The 21,506-nt window shown below is 47.3% G+C and overlaps 1 long non-coding RNA gene across 1 annotated transcript in view; it reads right to left on the bottom strand.

The window, feature by feature from the left end:
* Positions 1-2,750: 2,750 nt before the first annotated feature.
* The window catches only part of LOC309584661, a 42,050-nt gene continuing 23,294 nt past the window's right edge, over positions 2,751-21,506 (bottom strand). Inside the window, exons 2-3 of the long non-coding RNA XR_014227261.1 lie at positions 5,109-5,271; positions 2,751-3,690 (exon numbers count right to left, since the gene is read on the bottom strand). This is a non-coding gene — a long non-coding RNA (uncharacterized lncRNA). The remainder of the gene's footprint in view (positions 3,691-5,108; positions 5,272-21,506) is intronic.

Raw genomic sequence — 21,506 nt, 5'->3', positions numbered from 1 at the left:
ATACAAACTTGTAACTTGGGGACGTGGGTATGCCAGTGTATCTACCCCTCAAGGACTGAGATGGATCCCAGGGAAATGGGTAAAACCTTATGTCACTTCCTCAAAAGTTAAGGAGGTTAAAACTGTTTCCTGGAAGAGACGCCGTAAAAAGGATCCTGATTTTGCACCCTCATGTAAACGCCCAACTGCAGATTTTGATGTTAATCCCTTAAATTAAGTTGCACTGTTTTGCACTCACGTTTTGCACTGTATGTTGTAAATCTTCGTCCTAATACTCCATACCATAGATGTCCGGACTAAACCCCTGAGTTTTGACTGGGGAACTAGTTTAAAGGCATCCTAGGTACTGTCGAGTTGTAGGGACGATAGATTCCAATTATATTTTGCACTGTTGTTTTGTTACTGTTCTATGCACTTTTAAGTTACTAAGAGTTACAACCCAGCTTTAAAGAAAAAAAATAGGGAATTGTTGCTGCCTGTTCTGAGCTTCCCCTCCCCCTCCCAAAGACACTTGCTCCTGCCACGTGCTCTGAGCTCCTTTGTTCTAAGCGCGGGCAAAACCAAATGTAACTCAAACTCTTTAGCAGTGTCTGATTGGCCGGTCACCCCAGGTCTGCCCCCAGTCCTCCCCTTTCCCCTTCTCCTAATAAAAGAGATGGCCGAGGGAGGCCCTGCTCTCTCTTGGCTCAGCTATCTTCCTGTGAACATCTCTGGTTGTCTGTCTCATTTGAAAGCTTCTAACTGCAGGAAATTGAGCGAGCAGGGAGCTATATTTCTCCCTCTTTGCTTCTGCTGATGGTATTTGCTTTGCAGCTGATACAGTTACCGATTTTAGAGATATTAAAGTGCTAGATCGCCCATGCTACCTCTCTAGGCTGCTCGAGGCTTTCTAAGGCATTAAAGTACTAGCCTAGCCGGTATAAAGCTGAAAAGATACCTTCCGCAAACAGTTTTGGCTTAGCCTTTACATCCTCCACTGGTTATTCCAGAAAATACTCCAATAGCCAAAGCTATTGCCTTACCATCTCATACAATAGAACAGATCATGCCAGCGACCGATCAACAAGCTTCACTTGGCATTGAAGATGTGGACATTCATGCCAGTTGGATGAAGCAGATAGGCCGTGATCGGCCTGTGCTCGTTTGCAGCTTAACATGTGGAGATAAGACAATCTCAGTCAAGGGAATGTTGGACACTGGTGCAGATGTTACAGTCATCTCTTATCTCTTTTGGGCCAAAGAATGGCGCTTGAGGGCACCTCTGAACTCGCTTTCAGGTACTGGAGGAAATACCCTATGCCTGCTGAGTGATCATGCAATCGTTTCAGGACCCGGAGGAAAAACAGCAATCATTCTCCCTTTCATTGTGCACAAGCCCATCACAGTATGGGGAAGAGACATCTTATCACAATGGGGAACAAAGATAGAAGTGGATTTTTAATAGGGGTCGCTGCAGCACTCACCACCTTGAAATTAACCTGGAAAACAGATGAACCTTTATGGGTGGACTAGTGGCCCCTGGAAGAGAAGAAACTGAGTGCTCTTTAGAGTCTTGTTAAAGAACAGTTGCAAAAAGGCCACATAAAACCAACCAATAGTCCCTGGAATTCTCCAGTATTCGTGATTCACAAGAAAACCTCCAGTTCATGGAGATTGCTCCATGACCTCAGGAAAATTAATGAGGTCGTTGAAGAAATAGGACCACTTCAACTTGGACTTCCATCTCTCTCGATGATTCCGAGAGATTGGCCACTTGTGATCACTGATCTTAAAGATTGTTTCTTCAACATCCCACTTCATCCAGAGGATGCTCCTTGATTTGCATTTTCTGTTCCAAGTATCAACAGACAAGAACCTTTGCAAAGATATCACTGGGTTGTTTTTCCACAAGGTCTCAAAAATTCTCCAACCATTTTTCAATGGTTTATGGCGTGAGCCTTATCACCAGCGTGAAAGAAACATCCACAAGCAATAAGACCACAGAAGATACAAGTCAAAACTCAAGTTAAAAATCTACAACAGCTTTTGGGAGAAATCAACTGGATCAGACCAATCTTGGGAATCACAAATTATGAACTTGCACCACTTTTTAATCTCTTGAGGGGAGACTGTAATATCAATTCACCTAGAACCTTCTCACCTGAAGCTCAAGAAGCTCTTGAAAAGATTGCTGAAGCTCTTCAACAGAGACAAGCACATCGCTTTATACTGAGCCAACCGTTTTTCCTTGCAGTGTTAGGAGAAAATATGCAACTGTATGGTCTCATATTTCAATGGGACTCGTCACAGCGAAATTCTTTATTAATATTAGAGTGGATTTTTCTGCCCTACAGATCCCCAAAAACAATATTCACAACTTTGGAAATGGCAGCTCAAATTATAATCAGAGCTAGAGCAAGGTTACTAACAATGGCAGGCAAGGATTTCATGACAATCCATCTGACTTTGAAAAAGAAATATTTTGATTGGACAATGCAAAAATCAGATGATTTGCAGGTTGTCGGGGTCTCCTCCCCCTGCCATGTAGCCCTGGGAGAGGGGCCTGAGGGGACAGAGACGGGGTTCCCGAGCCCCTGGTCAGCCTCGTTCGCCATTGGTTGTTTTGTGTTTCCCTGCGCGGGCAAGGACCCTTGGTCCCGGGATTGTGAGAGTTCCTCAGCAGAGCCCGGCCATGCGGCTGGAGAAATAAATATCTCTGAAACATCTATAAAGAATCTGTCCATATATATTTCTTTTCCACGGGACTCCTTGTTTGGTACATTGTGTTGCAGTATCCCCACTGCAACATAATGGTAGAGAATTGCTGGCAAGACACCGATCCCTAAGGACAGAAAATTCATGAGTAAAAAACACTCTAGATCTCTCTCTTCTCACCTTAGTTTGGATATTCTCTCTGGACTATGGAAGAATCATGGGAAATGTGGCTCTCTGAGACACAGAATAAAATGTATCTAGTATTACCGCAGGCCTGGGCCCTAGGGTATATCACCGTGTCCCGCAGCCATAGGGAGGAGGAGGAGGAGAAGATCCAGCAGGCAGGAATTGTGCAGCAAGATTGATTTATTTAATCATTTTGCAAACTCTTTTATAGACTTTTTTCTTCATAGTCCAATTGGACAAAGGACCAGCCACCCCTTGGGGTGATTGGCTAAAATCCTAAAACATCCATTGTCAAAATATTTTTCTACTCTACCATAAACAAGACTTTTCAAGGTTGCAGGTGGCTTGGGTGTTTACATAACTCTGCTACCTCTTCTGTGAGAGAGAAAAGTCTCTCACGGACTTAGAAAATAGCAAGAAAATCCTTGCTAGCAGCATTTTTGTATCTACAATTCCCCCTTTTTGTTTTATAAGATAACAACTCTACTATCAATCCTAAATAGAAATCTAAATCAGTTATTAATTTTAAATATATCCTTAAGGCTTTAACTATCTGACTCCATAACAAGAATTTTAAAGTTCCATCTCTGCTTGTAGAAGGACCATCCCAGTCTCTGCTTGTAGAAGGACCATCTGCCTGATGGTTGACATCCTGGTCATCATCCGAAGTGTCATTAGGCTGATGATCTACATTCTGGTCACCATTTGGATGGTTGGCGTTCTGGTCATCATTTGGAGGTTGCCTGTTCTGCCTCTGGTGCCGTAGGTCAAGGTGAACGCATTTTGAAGGTAGCCACCGTACCCCAGTATCTGTGGAAACACAAGCATACCCACGACCCCAAACGATAAGCTCATGAGGGCCTTCCCACTGGTTAGTGAGTAAATTCCGTACCCAGACTTTTGCCCAGGGCAGTTGAGTCTCACCTGCAGACTGCAATGAGAGAAAATTATTCAGAATAACAGGATTATTTAACTTTTGTGGTACTGTAAGGTGATTAATTGTATACAAAGCTTTTGCTAGTCGGCTCTGTGGGGTTTCTCCACGCATTCCCCTTTTCTGTTTGTCCAAAACACGCTTCAAGGTACCATGAGTGCATTCGACAATGGCTTGGCCAGTAGGAGAATGTGGGATACCAAAGGTATGGTCTACACCCCATAGGTGTAAAAACTGCCGCGTCTTCTCCAAGGCGTAGGCAGGACCATTATCGGTTTTCACAGAAGCTGGCATGCCCAGGACTGAGAAAGCCAATTTCCAATGGGCAATGACATCACGGCCCTTCTCTCCAGTGTGAGCAGAAGCCCACATAGCTGAGGAGAAAGTGTCGATAGACACGTGCACACATATTTCAGCCAACCAAATTCTGGGATGTGTGTTACATCCGTTTGCCAAATCTGCAAGGCTTTTAGCCCCCTGGGGTTTACCCCCACTGACAAAGGCGCAGCGAGTCCATGACAGTCAGCACAAGTGCTGACAGTGTCGCGTGCTTCAGTTGGCGTTAAACGAAACTGCTTCTGCAGGGTATGTGCACTTTGATGGAAGAAACCATGCGATGCCTTAGCTTGTGCAATTTTGTCAGGCTGAGGCCCTACCCACGCAGGGTTGGCCAGCATGTCAGCCCTGGCATTGCCTTCTGTTAGAAAATCTGGTAAATTGGTGTGGCTTTGAATGTGCAGAATGTAATATGGATGGAATCGAGCCTGAATTGCAGACCACAAGGTTTGCAACAGTGAAAACAGAGCCGCATTGTTCACCTCCTTCAGAAGTGAACAATCTAAGCGTTGGGTTATATCCGCTAAATAAGCAGAGTCAGTAACCAAATTCAAAGGTTCCTGTGAGAATCGCTGAAAAGCCATGGTAACAGCCCTTAATTCAATTAACTGAGCAGAGCCTGACTCGGATTGGTAGGTTAATCAACCACCTCAAGGGCAGTGTAGGATACTGTGCGCCCTTACGCACAGTGACCCCTGCTAAAAATTTGTCCCAATCCGTATGCCCCAAGCTGCCAACACATCCCGTCCCCAAAGGTTAAGGGAAGTGGTAGTAACATAAGGACTAATCATAGCTGGGTGCCCCTCTGAGTCCTTCACCACCACAGGCCGTTCGCTTAAATAGCTCTGTGTGGTTCCTCCTACTCCTGCGATGGCCGATCCCACCGGGGCTAAAGGCCATGAGGGAGGCCACGCAGAGAAGGAGATGATAGTTACATCAGCACCCGTATCAATCAAACCTCAAAGCCGAGTCCGGGGTGGACGGGCGTTCGGCAGGATCAGGGTACATGTCATCTGTGGCCTTTGGTCAGAGATGTCTGCAGTCCAGAAGGCCTGCGGAAGTCCCGGAGATCCACTGCCGTTATCTTCATGAGTTTGTTGTTCTATCCTGGGGACACAAGACTTAAAAGGCATTAATTTAGCAAGGCAGGTCTTTTCAGGAATAGTTACAGGGGGGTTTTGCGTGGAGACCATAGCGTGAATCTGACCTTTAAAGTCAGCATCAATAACTCCTGAGTGCACTAAGATTCCTCGATGGGCAACATCAGGTTTTCCCACCAGCATTGCACTGGATCCCTGGGCTAAGGGTCCATATGCATCCAAGGGAACCTTATAAATACGGCTAGAGTCTAAGACGACTGCGGCTGAGGTGTGGACGTGAAAACCGTCTGATCCGTGGGTGCTGTCTGATCCCTGGGTGCTGTCTCTAGGGTGGCTGGGTAGGCCTGTGCCTGTACCTGTGCCACTCTCTGGGGGAGCGACTGCATCGGAGAGCAATTCCCCCTCCTTGTACCCCGGTGAAAGTTTCCCGACAACGGCCGACCATCAGCATGAGTCAGGGATCTACAATAGTCCAAGCAATGCCCTGGCCTGCCACACCTCTTGCACTGGGGGATCGGTGTGTTCTCTTTTTGGTTTGGCTTAGGCCTCTTCCGTTTTTTCACCTGTTTTGGTTGCTTTGGTTCATGACCAGAAGATGTGTGAACAGGCTGCAGGAATGCAGCCAAAGCAGACCTTCTCTGGTTCCCAGATCCCACCTTAGTGCAGGCTTCGACCATGTCTATTACCTCAGGGTCCCCTGGCAAGGCATCTATGATTTTTCTGCACTCTTCATTTGCATTATCTCTCACTAACTGCCTTAACAACAACTGTCTTAACCCGTTATCCTCAACCTGCTTCTCGAGAGAAGCAGGGACTTTCTCTACAAAGGAGAGGAATGACTCTGATTTCCCTTGACCTATTTCAGTATATCGCTTTCTAGGCGCAGACAACTCTATGGTTTTCAACAGGGCAGCCATGCCGACCTGTTGAGCTTGCTGCAGGACGCTAGAGGACAAGGTACCCTGTAGACTGGGATCAGAGAAGGGACCAGTCCCCATCAAAGCATCCATTCCTGCTGTCCGCCTAGGATCGGCAGCAGGGTGCTGCATATTCCCTAATACAGCCTTGTCAGCCAGCTTTCTCCAGGTTTTCTCCAAAACTGTAAATTGTACAGGTTGAAATAGAACTTGACCTAAGTGTCTGATATCAAATGGAGAAAGCAAATCTGTATTTATCACCCTTATCATCTGCATAACCTCAGCAGAACCTAGCCCATATTGTGCCACCTTGGATTGCAGGTCCTGGGCAACTTTCCAAGCAATTTCCTCATGCTTATCACACTCACCAGAATTTGGGAGAGCCTTATACACTGGGAAAGCTTGGATCTCCCCTTTTGGGGAATCACTACCATCCTGAACTTCTGGCACAGCCTGTGGATGGAGGTTAACTGCTCCCCGGTTACGCCCAGTATCCTCAAAGCTATTTGGTATTCCAAGTGTTTCCAATAAATTCCAGTCACCCTCCTCCAATGCTCGCATCTTAACTGACTCTAAGAAGTGACTGTAGTGGGTCAGACGCACTGTTACCATGCAGTCTTGAAAGGTCCAGGGGCGAGACCCGCGCAGCCTTTTTCTTCGCCGCACGGCTTCAGCCGCCTGGCGACCTGGGGCCAGAACGTCATCTGCCTCACTGCCTGATGATGAGTCATCAGGAAAAGGCAACTCAGAGATGCTGGGAGCGAACAAAGGTGGACGGAGAGGGGCACTTTGGCTTAGTTTGCTAGAGCCAGAACAGACAGTACAGACTGCAGTTGGCTGCGCTGCAGTTTGAACAGCAGCTTCTTTACGGGATGCCATCTCAGCCGGTTCCGACCGAACTGGTACTGGAGCTGCTACTGCCGTCTCTGGGGCTACAGCCGCGCCCGGCGCCGCGTTTGGCCCATGCTCCGCGGCCGCACTCACTGCTCCTGTTTCACACTCCCTGGCCGCGTTTGGCGCCACGCTCCCTGGCCACCGCTCCGCGGCCGCCGCCGCTTCTGGGTTTTCCCGCAGCAGTGCTACTTCTGGGTTTGCCACCGGCCGCACCGCTTCTTGGTTTGGAGCCATGGCTCCCGCGGGCGGCACGGGTGGTGCTGGTGGAGCAGGCCCGGCCCACCCTGCGTGGCAGGGTGCCTCGGGCATCCGCTGCAGTAGCAAGCTGAACAGGTCCTCCACCCTTCGGGATATGTTCAGTAACTCTGTCAGCAAAGGCAGATGCTGTATTAAAAGGTCGATGGCTCAGTTCCGTAGCAGTGCAGAATAGTCCAGCGCCAAGGAGGGCAGCGGACCACACCCAGGCAGTCTCGGTGCAGTCTCGCCCGGCGCTATGCCGGCTAAAAAGTTAGATCCAGGTGCATGCACAACCGGGCTAGGAGCCGCTCTGGGGGTCCAATTCGCTAAGCCGCTAATTTGCGGCCCTGGATAAGCGGTGGCCGCCGCCGAGCTGAGCGGTAAGGCAGGCTGTGTGCCCTCCCGCTGCCCCGACCCCCCCGCCTCTGCCAGCGCAGGGTCCCTGGGGGCCGCAGAGTCTTGCGATTGTGCAGGGTGAGCCAGTGCAGGCTCTGCCTGTGGAGCCAGGGGGGTTTTTCCGAATCCACCATCATTTGCCCCTGGAGCGCGGTCAGCGGGGTCCCCCTCGGACATTCCTCCGTCACTTATCACCGAAATAGGCGAGCCAGCTCTGCTGCTACAGTCAAGGTCTGTCAGCAGAATAAATAACGAACGCCAGGTCTGGTATAATTCTAACGCTGCTGACTCCCCAGACGGGAGCTCGTGTCGGACAGCACAGCCAAGTTCCTGCCATAAGGCAAAGTCCAGGGCAGTATCTCTGTACATGGAAATCCCTTTTAAGGTAGCCCAATCTAATAATTCCCGAACTGAGTTTTCAGAAATGGAGGTTTGCATTATACTAAACACACCTTTCCAGACCATTACCACAGCGTCGGTTTGTGAGCCGCTGTTCGCCATTTTTCAGTCCCGTTGGACCTCCCGGTCCCAGGGGGGGAAGGGGAACAGCGTACCTCTAGAGGAATTCGGCTTGATTCGCAGCAGCAGGACATGCCATAGAGTGCAGGTCACGTCGGGCAGCACCAAATATTACCGCAGGCCTGGGCCCTAGGGTATATCACTGTGTACCGCAGCCATAGGGAGGAGGAGGAGGAGAGAAGATCCAGCAGGCAGGAATTGTGCAGCAAGATTGATTTATTTAATTATTTTACAAACTCTTTTATAGACTTTTTTCTTCATAGTCTAATTGGACAAAGGACCAGCCACCCCTTGGGGTGATTGGCTAAAATCCTAAAACATCCATTGCCAAAATATTTTTCTACTCTACCATAAACAAGACTTTTCAAGGTTGCTGGTGGCTTGGGTGTTTACATAACTTTGCTACCTCTTCTGTGAGAGAGAAAAGTCTCTCACAGACTAAGAAAATAGCAAGAAAATACTTGCTAGCAGCATTTTTGTATCTACGATCTAGAAGTTAAAGGAATCCTTGAACAACAAAACAAGAAAGTATTTGTTCCGGGAGATCTAGAACATTTTTTTAACTGGCTTTTCAAAAATTTCTTCTATGTTTCTCGAGACTTACTTTTTGATATTAATCCTGAAATTCCTGGAGCTTATCACGAGTGTTTTTGGCACGGGATCTTGTTGGAGATGAAGGATCAAACAGAACATGCATTAGTGATTGAACCCCTCCGTGGATCCATGGTGGTCAGTGAAGCTACTCAGGAGCATTTATATGGTCCCATTACCCCTAAAGCAAAGGATGGTCATAATCCCGTGGCCAAGACCGCGCAGCCGCCATCCCAGGAGCGTGTGACTGCAGCCGTGCCAGCGGAGGTGCCTGTGCTGGATGCATCTGGCCCCCTCGGGAGCGCGCGCCTTATCGCGGACCCCATCCCTGTCTCGGGGTCCCCTGCCACGCGACCGCGAGTGAGGGAGCGATGCCGCAGGCGCCACAGGCGCCATGGGCCAGGAGCAGCCAGGAACCGGGGGTCGCCGTGGAAGCCCGCTCTGAGCACACGGCTCGGAGAGCTCTGTGGAGGGAGAAGCGGCGGTTTCCATGGCAACACGAGAAGCCGCACAGCCCCGAGCCAAAACGAGGCCACTCTCAAAGCAGCGTGGAGTTGGCGGAGTGGAAGCGCTCGGAGGGCGCAGGGCCGGCAGCGATGGCAACGTGGGGCCGCGCAGAGCCCAGACGCGCACTGGACCAGCGCCGCTCGGAGGGTGCGGAGCAGCTGCAACGCGGGAGCCCGGCCAAGATGTCGGAGTCAGCAAGGTGGCAGCCACACGGGACCAGCAGCCACGACAAACACGCAAGCACGTGATAGGAGAAGTTGTAGCCATGAAAGTCACAGGAACTGTGAAATGGTACAATGTAAAATACAACTATGGATTTATAACACGAGATGATACAGAGGAAGATTTATTCATTCATAGAACTGCCATTAAAAGGAATAACCCTAAAAATTACCTGCAAAGTGTAGGAGATGGGGAAGTTGTACAATTTGATATACTACAAGGAAAGTAGGGTTTACAAGCAGCGAATGTTACTGGGCCTGGAGGTATTCCAGTCAAAGGCAGCCGTTATGCACAAAATTATAAACAATATCCATCCCAGTAATTTCCCTACCCACAGCCTACTTTCCCCTTCTACCCTATACCCAATATGAACCCTTTCCTAAGTTTACCCCATCCCCAGTTTATTCCTAACCCGTTTTTCACCCCATGGCTTCCCTATATAATTCCCTTTCCCTACAACTCCTCTCCGATGCCGAGGGGGGGATGAAAAGGGGGAGGGAAGAAATCAAACCCTCTCCTGCCTCAGTTTCCCCACAAAGCATCCCCAGAGAGTCTTGTTTCCCTTCTGTCAGCCTTAAGATGTTCTAGAGAATCTGTTTGGACATTTAAAGACTCAGGAGGGTGGCTTGTACTGTTTTGAAACTGCCCTTGTTGTTTTCAATGTTAAGTTCTAAATCTCCTTTTGTTAAAAATAAACGGGTGAAATGTCGGGGTCTCCTCCCCCTGCCATGTAGCCCTGGGAGAGGGGCCCTGAGGGGACAGAGATGGGGTTTCCCGAGCCCCTGGTCAGCCTCATTCGCCATTGGTTGTTTTGTTTTTCCCTGCGCGGGCAAGGACCCTCGGTCCCGGGATTGTGAGAATTCCTCGGCAGAGCCCAGCCATGTGGCTGGAGAAATAAATATCTCTGAAACATCTATCAAGAATCTGTCCATATATATTTCTTTTCCACGGGACTCCTTGTTTGGTACATCGTGTTGCAGTATTTCCACTGCAACAGCAGGTTGCATTGTTAGATTATTCAGGCGTTTGCTCAATTCATTTTCCAAGCCACAAACTGCTACAAGCAAAAATAAGTTTTAGAGAAAAACCCATGATAAGTGAAGTGCCATTAGACGCAATAACATTATTTACTGATGGTTCAGGGAAAACACCGAGGTCTGTAATAACATGGCAGAATGCAACTACAAAAGAATGGGAATCAGATATTCAGACAGTACAAGGCTCACCCCAGATTGTGGAATTAGCAGCAGTCGTTTGAGCATTTCATTTGTTTCAAGAACCATTCAATCTGATTACAGATTCAGCTTACGTAGCAAATATAATTAAAAGAATAGAAGGATCATTTCTGAAAGAAGTTGATAATGAGAATCTGTATTCTTATCTTTTGTGTATGAAGAAATTATTAGATCAGAGAGAACACAAATATTTTATTTCCCACATCAAAGCACACTCTTCTCTTCCGGGATTTTTGGCAGAAGGAAATGCACAAGCAGACAAATTGACCATGGTCATTTCAAACACTTTGCCAAACATTTTTGAACAAGCAAAACTGAGTCATGCATTTTTTCATCAGAACGCACAAGCACTGATACGGACATTTCGCGTTTCTAAAGATCAAGCGAAGGCCATCGTAAGTGCTTGTCCGAACTGTCAGCTTGTGCAACCCCCTGTATCCACAGGAGCAATCAATCCGAGAGGATTGCAGAGCCTGCAATCATAGCAGACAGATGTTACAAAATACCCATCTTTTGGGAGATTTAAAAATATTCATGTATCTGTGGACACCTTCTCAGGTGCAGTCTTTGCTTCCCTACATGTAGGCGAAACAGTGAAACATGCATGTCGACATTTTTTGCAAGCATTTGCATCATTAGGCATTCCTCAGGAAATTAAAACAGACAATGGCCCAGCTTACAGAGGACGAACCCTTGCCACGTTTTTGAAAAATTGGGGTGATCGTCACATATTTGGCATTCCTAATTCTTCTACAGGCCAAGCCATCATTGAAAGAACACACCACACCTTAAAATCCCTTTTGGATAAACAGAAAAGGGGGGAAGCAGAGGCTGCGCCTCAGATGCAGTTGAACAAAGCTTTGTATGTTTTAAACTTCTTGAATAGCTCCTTTTCAGAACCTACTCCACCAATTATCAGGCATTTTTCAAATAGTACTCAGGCAAAATTGAGAGAAAATCCTTTAGTGTTGATCAAAGATTTAGAGACCGGAAAGATCGAGGGTTCATTTCAACTAATAACTTGGGGCAAAGGGTATGCTTGTGTCTCAACAGGTGCAGGACCGAAGTGGATTCCAGCAAAAAACGTGAAACCTTATCAAGTCCAGAAACAAGAAGGAATCGACTCCGGGAACAAGGAGGCGAGCACACAGACGTGAATCAGTGTCAACACTACTGTCGATGCCACAGACATCAGTTGTCTTTCTGTTCAAGAACTGTGGACTGAGTCTTATGCAAAAAGTGGGAAAGTTAATGGTGTAAATTTTGTATGTAAGAGTGTGTTAGAAGTTCTGTTACAGATCAGAGATTCCTATGTGGGATAAAGCTGTTGAACATGAAGCTCAATCAGGCATTATACTTGTGCCTTATCATCTCACTGATTACCTTAAGCAATGCAGCTTTCCCAGTAAAACAACCAAAAGAAAATGTCTGGGAGACTTTGGCCAATGCATCAGGCTTAGATACCATCTGTCTAACTCATACAAGGCCAAAGAAACCATTTTCAGCGTGTTTTGTTGGTCTACCAGCAGACAAATGGCCACCTTCCAAACATGCTAATCTAAAACTTTCACGATTCGGTTCAAATCCAGTGGAAAGTTGGGATGTTTGGACCAAATCCCTTCCAGAGGCTCCTTACGAACCTCAGGAACTGGAAATTCTTGGTTCAATAAAAATGGAGTTTTGTGTAGTATTCAGTTCTCCAGGGTTGAAACAAAATAAAGACGATAACAGATGTCACTCCAAATTACGAAATATATAGAAATGCAACATCTTGGTGCAATTCAACAGAAAAGATGAACACACCGTTCAACCAGGATCCATTACAATTGCCACAAGGGATGTTTCTCATTTGTGGGGACAGAATTTGGCCTGCAATTCCCTCAGATGTCAAAGGCGGTCCATGCAGCTTTGGAAAGCTTTCTTTGCTAATGCCTAACGCAAAAATTATAAAAGAACATAAGAGTAGGGAGAAAAGATTTGTTGAGCAATATAAATCTGATTGTAATGACAAATTTGTAGCTTGGAATTTTGGACAAAGATTTTCTGCAGCTCTCTTTTTACCTGGTGCTGCTGCAGGAGCAGCCTTAAGACGGATCAGTTAGGCTGTTGGCTAAGTAAGAACTCTCATGCTGTCTCTCTCGCACTGAGCAATATGTTAACTGATGTTCAGAGTGTGAGACAAGCGACTCTGCAAAGCAGAGCAGCAATTGATTATCTTCTATTAGTGCATGGACATGGATGTGAAGAATTTGAAGGTATGTGTTGTATGAATTTGTCGGATCATTTGAAATCCATCCATGAAAGTATACGGCAATTAGAGGATGGAATAGCTAGAGAAGAAAGCGGATCATTGTTGAACGATGTGTTCAATTGGTTTGACCTTACACCTGTATGGAGAAAAATTTTGAAGATAGGTTTGTATGTTTTAACTGTTGTTTTAATTCTTTTAGTATTTGTACCTTGAATACTTCACTGTGCTAGACGAGTCACAGACAAAGCTGTCAAGGAAGTGTTTTTGTTTCAAACAGGAGGGGGAGATGTAGGACCCCAGAGTGCCGAGAATATTTCTCTGCCTGTTTTGAAGGGTTCTTACCCCCCTGAACAACACTGTTTTAACCTCCAACCTTGGAAAAAATTACCAACAATCAGACAGGAACTAGAAAATACAGTGGTGTAACTTAGGTGATAGACTACTATGTAAGATCTCACAGGGTGAAAAATTTAGAGGTTTTGGGCTTCTCTTTGTAGTAAATAGATAAGAGTAAAAAATATCAAAATGGAGGATTGTTGTTGTTCTCTAAACCTTCTTCTCCTTCTTCTACTACTCCATGTTCTGCAGTAAAAGTAGTTTGGAATGATTGGATGAGGAATTCTGCAGTTCCTGCCCGTGTTACTGAATAATTGGTAGGAAAGTGAAAATAATATACGTTTTTAGTAACTAATGGTTAAAATATCTTTAAAATGCCGTGTAAATCTTGATAGAGAGGCTCCACTCCTGCTTTTCTGTGCTCTATGTTATGCCTGGGTCACGCTAGTGGCTCTGTTCCTCTGATAAGACTTAATAAACAACTATCTTTGAAACTCCTTGCAAGGACTTTTAGAAAATTCTCTCCCACCAGGAGGGATTTGATTTATGGCACGGTTCAGTGTTGAGCACCTTTTTTTTTGCATGCTTTTGTTATTAGTATTGCTGCTGTCACTGTGGATTTCTTATTCCATTGCTGTTTGCTTTCAGTAAGTTATCTCAACCCATAGTCTCTGCCTGGAGGGCTTAGCAGCCACTGGGAGCTGGCAGAAGGTGGTTTTACCCCTCACGTGCCGACACAAAGAAGCCCGGAGGTCAACTCTGAAACCCCTCTGGAAGGCGGCACTCAGTGCCCATCACACAATGAAAAAGGGGTAGAGCTCCTCACCCAAAAGGGGCTGTATCTTCCTGTCGCTGTTAAGCAGGCATGCAGGCGAAGGCAAAGAAGTAAAGAGAGGGGACTCTCTGTTTCTGTTCCACACAGGTTTATTCCGGTGAAATGACAGGGATGAAGAGACAAATTGATGGGAGGGTCCAGGGATCTTCTACTGGGTACAAGATAGGTGGGGAAAGGGATCTCAGCCAATGGGATAGAGACAAGCAGGCAGGGTTGACAGCAAGGGAACCAATGGGAACAACACATAGGAGGGACTTAGGGAAGGATCCAATGGGGCCTTGAGGAACAAAGAACTTTCTAGAACTGATACATATTAAAAGAGGGAAATGAATATACATAACTTCATACATAAAACAGGGAGGGGAAAACATTAACCAATTGGGAGAAAACATGCAAAAGATAGAACAAGGGAATCATGGGTTCTTACCATGACTGTAAAGTTACATGCTAAACTTGTGTTGCTGACCACCACAGCTGGTTGTCTGAGTTCTCCTCAGGAGACAGAGTGGCTGGAGCCACTTGCACTGCCATATCTGCCTTTGTCCCTCTATTATCAAAGGCGGTGGGGGAAAGGGGAGTGCCTTATTTGGAGTATAGTTTCAAGCTGGTTTTAAACCACCATGTTTAATTAGTGCCCAACATGAGGCATGAGAGGGTTGAGATAACATCTTCCATCTATACATTTGTATATTAGCTACGAAACTCCCTGGTTACAAGGCTGCTCGGTCTGTCCACATGGTTGTAGTACCTAACCCTGTATATACTCCCATATATGCACTATGTGTCCACGGCAGTGCTCTTTTTCAGAGCAGGGAAAGAGATCAGGATTGTTTTGTTGTTGTACTGTGCAACATCAGTTTATGGCGTGATAACATCGAGGATAATGGGGGTCATTTGGGATGTGTATTCAGTGTTACTCTCCTGTCCTGGCTTTGGCAACTACCTCCAAGAATTCATTAATAATTGTACCCAGCCTGTGGTGGGAACAGGAGAGGATGATTTTTCCCAGCCTTTCACCCCCTTCTCTTCCTTCAGGCCTGTTACAACAGCTTTTGAGGATTTTGAATTCCCTTTGGATGTTAAGGAAAGCATGTACTTGTTGCTAAGTCTGCCAGGTCTCCTCAGTGTGGTCCACACCACATTTAGAGTCAGGACAAAGATTTCTAGGGAAGTTGCCCTGAGACCTGCCCTGGGGATGGATAGTCATGAGTGGCATGGAATGTGGGAGAAAATGGGCCAGCTTTTGAAGGAGTATTCTGCTCCAGTGGTTTGGAAGTTCACCCCTGTGTTGGTTTAACACAGCCTGGTTTTTTTTGGTGGGGGGGGGAGCCACAGAGGTGGCTTTCTGAGAGAAGCTGCTCGAAGCTTCTACTATGTCTGGCAGAGCCAAGCCCTGAAGGCTCTGACGATAGACATGTTGCTGGCTCAATTAGAGAAGTTAGTAACGCCTCTGTGATGACATATTTAAGAAGAAAAAAACTGCGTGCAGCTCTTCCTAGGGGTGGCGAGGCAGTCACTGGAAGCCATCGCGGCACGGGCGTGGCCATGCACTGCCATGGCCACTGGGGACCATCTTGCCATGGATGTGGCCATGCTCGGCTGCAGCCATGCTGGGTGTGACCGTGGCGATGAGGCACCGCAGCTGCCACCATGCCTGGCGCAGCCCACAGCAAATTGTGCCTGCCTAGCTGCTCCTAGCCAGCCGCGCTGCAGGCAGAAAGACAGGAGTGGTGGCAGGGCCGTATGGCTGTGGCAGCCGGCACTGCCCATGCGGTGCTGGCGGGGCCACGTGGCCAGGGGTGGAAACATGGCAAGCGACTCCTCGGCACGGAGCCCAGACAAGATCAACCTTTCAGCACTGTGAAACCCTATAAGAACTTTTCAATTGATAGAACTTGAAAACAATAGTACCTATGGACAACAATTTTCTTCCAAGTCAGAGAAAAGGAAAAGGTGAGGACACATGAGGAGAACCAACATGGCAGTATTGAGGTCAGTAAAGAAAAAGGGAGAAGTGCTCCAAGCGCTGGAGCCAAAATTTTCTTCTGCAAACTGTGGTAAAAGGCTATAGTTAAGTAAGCTGTCCCTCCGCAGCTCATTGGGTTCACAAGAGATGCAGAGGTCCACTCGCATGACAGAGAGAGTGGATGCCAAAAGGAGCTATAAAAACCTGCACTCATGTGGACAAGTGACTCACTTTCAGGAAGCCTGTTTTGCCAGTGAGAAGGACTCACGTTTGCAACAGATTGGGTGGGGCTGCTGCTCGTGAGAAGAGAACCAAGTTGGAGAAGTTCACAGAGAACTGTCTCCCGTGGAGGGGAGACCCCACAGTACAATAGAAGAAAGATCCTTCTTTCCCTGAATGAACAGAAGAAAATTAGAAGTGACAAACTGACTAAAAACCACGTTTTGTCTCCCTGCACTGTCAGTGGGAAAGAGGGAGGGGCTGAGAAAAAAAAAGTGTTCTAAAGGTTTATTTTAGTTCTCATTGCCCTCTTTTAATTCTGTTAATAATAAATTTTTCTTTATACCTTTTGAGCCTGTTCTGCCCTTAGTGTTTTCTCCTAATCCTTAACTCATGAGCCCTTTGGTTTTTTTCCCCTCCTCTGCTCAGCTATAGCAGAAGAAAATGAGTAAATGGTTTTCGTGGGTGCCTGGCTTTTGGCAAGCGTCAAACCATGACAACCCCTGAACAAATACAGGACCCTGTTAAAGTGGCAGAATATTTGATAGAAAAATGCTGTGGCAGTTCCAGAGACATGCAAAGTTATGCAACATGCTGGGCCCTGGCTAGTATTTATCAGACACTGCTCAATACTAGACAGCACCCTCAGGGGGAGGAGAAGGAAAACAGAACAACAGGCACTCAAACTCTGCAGCTGAACCAGAGAAACAACCCGTGCCGGTAGCAGTGACCCCTATACAGAAGAAAAAATCCAAGACCAAATCAGTTAGCTTAGTGCAGGATGAAGAGGAAGCAGGGCCCTCACAACTAGTGGAGGAGACAGAGCCAGAGATAATCACCTGATCCCTATTCACGGGTAAGCTGCGAGATATGTGAAAAGATTTCAGCCACCAGTCAGGTGAGGCCCTGGTGACCTGACTGCTCCAATGCTGGGATATCACGGCCCACACTATGAAACTGGATGGTAGTGAAGCCAAGCAACTTGGGTACCTGCCCTGGGATGTGGGCATTGACAAGGGGATTGGGAAAAGGACAGAAACACTCAGTCTCTGGAGGTGACTCCTATCAAGCGTGAGAGAAAGGTATCTTTGCAAGGATAATCTATCAGTGTGATGCCCAAAACTGGGCAAGAAAATAAAACTCTATAGTCAGATGGCTACAGAACAGGTATTTGTTTATTCAGTGCTGGGACTGAGGGGGATTTCTCTGCCAAAAACTCACTCAATCTTCTTTAGCCTTGTTCTGGTTTGGCCAAATTTAGAAATATATCCTCTGAGAGAAGGCACAACCACCCCTTCCCCCCCCCCAGGTTCGGGAAAAAATAAATTTTCCTCGAAGGAAAGTTAAAGAGATAAAACTATTTAACAAACACATGGGAAAGGAAAATAATGCTAAATAATAAAATCTTTCGCTGTGGAGGAAAAACCTGGGAAAGTGTTAGAGTCCTCCCTTTGGTCTCCTCGAAACTGGGGCTTGGCCCAGGGCCAGGCCCTCTGTGCCCGGTGGAAAGTCCTCCTGATGTGCTCTGACGTTAAAGCAATCAAGCAGTCCAGTAGGAAAGGGAGAAAATCTGAAATTCCAGAGAAGGAAAAATTCAACTCTCAGTCTCTCTCCAGAGAAAAAGAAGCTGAACCACTGGCCAAAAAACTGTCCTGGGAGCAGCAAGCCGGGTGCTTCCTCCCTCCCCTGCCACAGCTGGGAAACGAATTGCTATCTGTGTGTGACCTTGAACAAGCTGCAAACTGCTTTGAGAAAGTTTTGCTCAGTTTTTCCCTTCCCCCTCTCAGGCTCAGTTTAGAGGCATAGAAAGGCACAAAAATTAATTTCTGGGCATAGGCAGTGATATGGGATACACATCATAAGGTCACCCCAAGACATTCCACCCCTTATCCCATATTGTTGGCTCAATGCCCAAACTATGATATTCTAATTCTACACACACATCAATATGTGTATATATATATATACACAGCTATATACTAACAGTGACAGTGACAATCACCAAGCAGTGGTATACAAGCATTTCACACTACAGGTGGTTCTCATACAACAATCAGATCTCCCTGCGGTACACAACGTGTTGTTCCATCTTTCTGCATTACCCACCATGTGCAACCAGGTCCCTGAGCAAAGACAACCCCACAGATGGGTTTGTCTGTACTCGAGACAGAATTTATCCACACAGTCTTTCCTAACAGACCTCTGACATGCACTACTGGGACCTTATCTCCATCTGCTGAATGCAGGGGTTCAGATTGGGCTGGACCAGCTCTATTGGTGGAACCTAGGGTGTTAACTAACCAGGTGGCCTTTGGTAGATGCTGTTCCCAATTTTTGAAAGTTCCCCCACCCAGTGCCTTCAAAGTGGTTTTCAACAATCCATTGCACCTTTCCACTTTGCCTGCAGCTGGTGCATAGTAAGGGATATGGTACACCCACTCTAGGCCATGTTCTCTAGCCCAGGTGTTAATAAGGCTATTCTTAAAATGAGTCCCATTGTCAGATTCAATTCTCTCAGGGGTGCCATGCCTCCAAAGGACTTGCTTTTCAAGGCCCAGGATGGTATTACGGGCAGTAGCATGAGGCACAAGGGTAGGTCTCCAGCCATCCAGTGGTGGCTTCTACCATTGTGAGCACATAGCGCTTGCCTTGGCGGGTTTGAGGCAGTGTGATGTAATCAATCTGCCAGGCCTCCCCATACTTGTATTTGGACCACCGCCCACTGTTGAGAGTCTTTCTGAAGAATGGCTAAAAAGCAAAGGTCATGATAACACAGGAGGCTTAGTAAAGATGCAGACACTGAGTCCTTGAGCAAGAAGTTGCATAGATAACAGAATGTGCATTCAGATAAGTAAGAAGACAGAAACCATATGGAAGAGGAAGATAAGACCACCGTGTTTGCAGATCCCACGGAATAGCTCCCACCAATGAGGAGCTCAACTTTTGCAATATGTATGAGCTAATTAGTAGTACTATAAGTATGTGTAGTTTATGATAATAAACGAGACTTGCTGAACATCATGCCTTGAGTGCTTGTCTCCCGCGACTCCACCCGACATCTGGCACCCGAACAGGAGAAGTTGCCCTTGCCTTATGCGATGGGGGAGTTGCGTTGGGGTCGGGTCCCGCAGCTAGACGGACAGCGAAAGAGGTCTCGTATACTGCAACGATTTCCTCCGCGCCCGAGTGACCGCACAGGCGGGCTCGCCGATACGTGCTGCCGAAGCCTGGAGGGGCTAGCAACGGTACCGTCGTAAGTATGGAAAGGCAAGCAGCACAGGAACTTTTTAAGGCTTTTTTGCTTAAGCGTAATTTTAAAGGGATTGATCTTGATAAAGACCTCCCCGCTCTTTTAACGCATGCGCGCTCTTACGGTTTTTTCGCTGACCCCCACTCCATTCATGAATTAAGTCAGTGGCGCGCGTATAGTGACAAACTCTGGGATCTTGTCTTAGATGACGATAAGCCAGCTAAAAAGATAGCTAAACTATGGAGAGTTGTTTATAATTAACTTTTAATGGTACAGGCAGAAAAGAAAGCCGCAGAAAAGATTAAAGTTGCACAGGACCGTAATCGTCTTTACGGGTAACATGGTCCCTCTCCCTTCTCTGGTCCGCCTAATCCCCCCACCTTTGCTACGGTTCACGTACCCCCTGAGGCTCTTGCCTCTGAGTTGCCTTCCGCGCCTTCCCCCCCCCCCCCCCACCTCCTGCTCCTCCCACGCCTTCCTTGCCGCAGCCTGCTCCTCCGCCCTTGGCTCACCCGTCTCCGCCGGACTGTTCTCGCTCGCGAAACCCCTTTGTTAGCCCTGAGCCTGTCCCTGGGGCAGAGTCTGACCTCGCGGAGGCCATGGCTAGGGGCCATCGAGAACTTTGGGCTGCGGTTGCTCGTGAGGGCTTACAAAAGGGTGATTCTGACATGCTAGCGGCTGCTCAGGACAGCATAGCGTTCCCTGTTTTATTTGTCCCTAATCCGCAAGGGGGCGGCAATATCGCGCAGGTGACTAATCTGGATTGGAAGCTGTTAGCTCAGCTACGAGCAACGGTGGGGAATTACGGTGTCACCAGTGAACCAGTTAAACAGATGCTTGATTATATTTTTAACGCTTTTACCCTTCTTCCTGCTGACATTAAAGGCATTACTAAGCTCATGTATACCCCGCATCAGCGACTGCTTTTTGAGGCTCGCTGGAGGGAGGAGGCAGCTGTTAGTGCAGATCTCGCTAGACCCCAGGGAGATCCGTTAGCAGATATCACTGTAGATGAACTTCTAGGACAGGGTCAACATATGAGGGTTGAGGCTCAGGCTGCACTAGGCCCTGCTAAATTGCGGGAAGCTATGGCAGTTGCTAAGAAAGCTATGGATAAAGTCCGAGCCCCGGGTGGGATCCCTATGTATATGAACATTAAGCAAGGCAGAGAGGAATCTTTAGGCTCTTTTGTTGACAAAGTTATGGAAGCCATCTCAAAAGCTGGGGTTCAAGAGCATATGCATGACCCGTTACTTAAGCAATGCCTTTTACAAAATGGCAATCAAGCCACCCGTGCCCTTATCACCTCCACCCCAGGGGATTGGACTGTCCAGCAACTTTTAGAGAAAGCTGCGACCATGCCCACTGGCTCGCAACTATTCTTAGCACAAGCCTTAGCAAAATTAGGTGAAGGGCTTAAAGAACAGGCTATTAGCTCTCAAAATCAGGTTATGGCAGCCCTTGCTCCTCTCCAAGCGGCAGCAGCACGTCCCCACCCAGCTCCAGGTGGCCGCATGAAGTGTTATCGCTGTGGGACACCCAGTCATATTCGTCGGGAATGTACAGCTGCAAGAATTTAGTGACCCAGCGCGAACAGCGGCCGCGCGACGACACAAGTAACCGCTCCAGCACCTCTACCTGTCCCCGCCCAGCGACAAGCGGAAGTCTCGGCCTGGACCTGGCAGCCTCAGTAGATACCGAGTTGCTAACATCAGAAATCCATCGCATTCCCACTGGTGTCATCGGACCTGTGTACATTAATGGCCAAGCTATGGGAGGACTTATTGTAAGTCATTCATCTGCAATTACAATGGGACTCCTAGTAGAGACTGGTCTTGTTGATGCTGACTCCGCTAGAGAAATTTTTATTTTAGCACATAC

The sequence above is a fragment of the Coloeus monedula genome, assembly GCF_965178545.1.
Source record: "Coloeus monedula genome assembly, chromosome: W".
In the NCBI taxonomy this organism is placed as follows: Eukaryota; Metazoa; Chordata; class Aves; order Passeriformes; family Corvidae; genus Coloeus; species Coloeus monedula.
The sequence above is the reverse complement of the archived record's forward strand: the minus strand, read 5'-3'. Positions and strand labels throughout refer to the sequence as shown.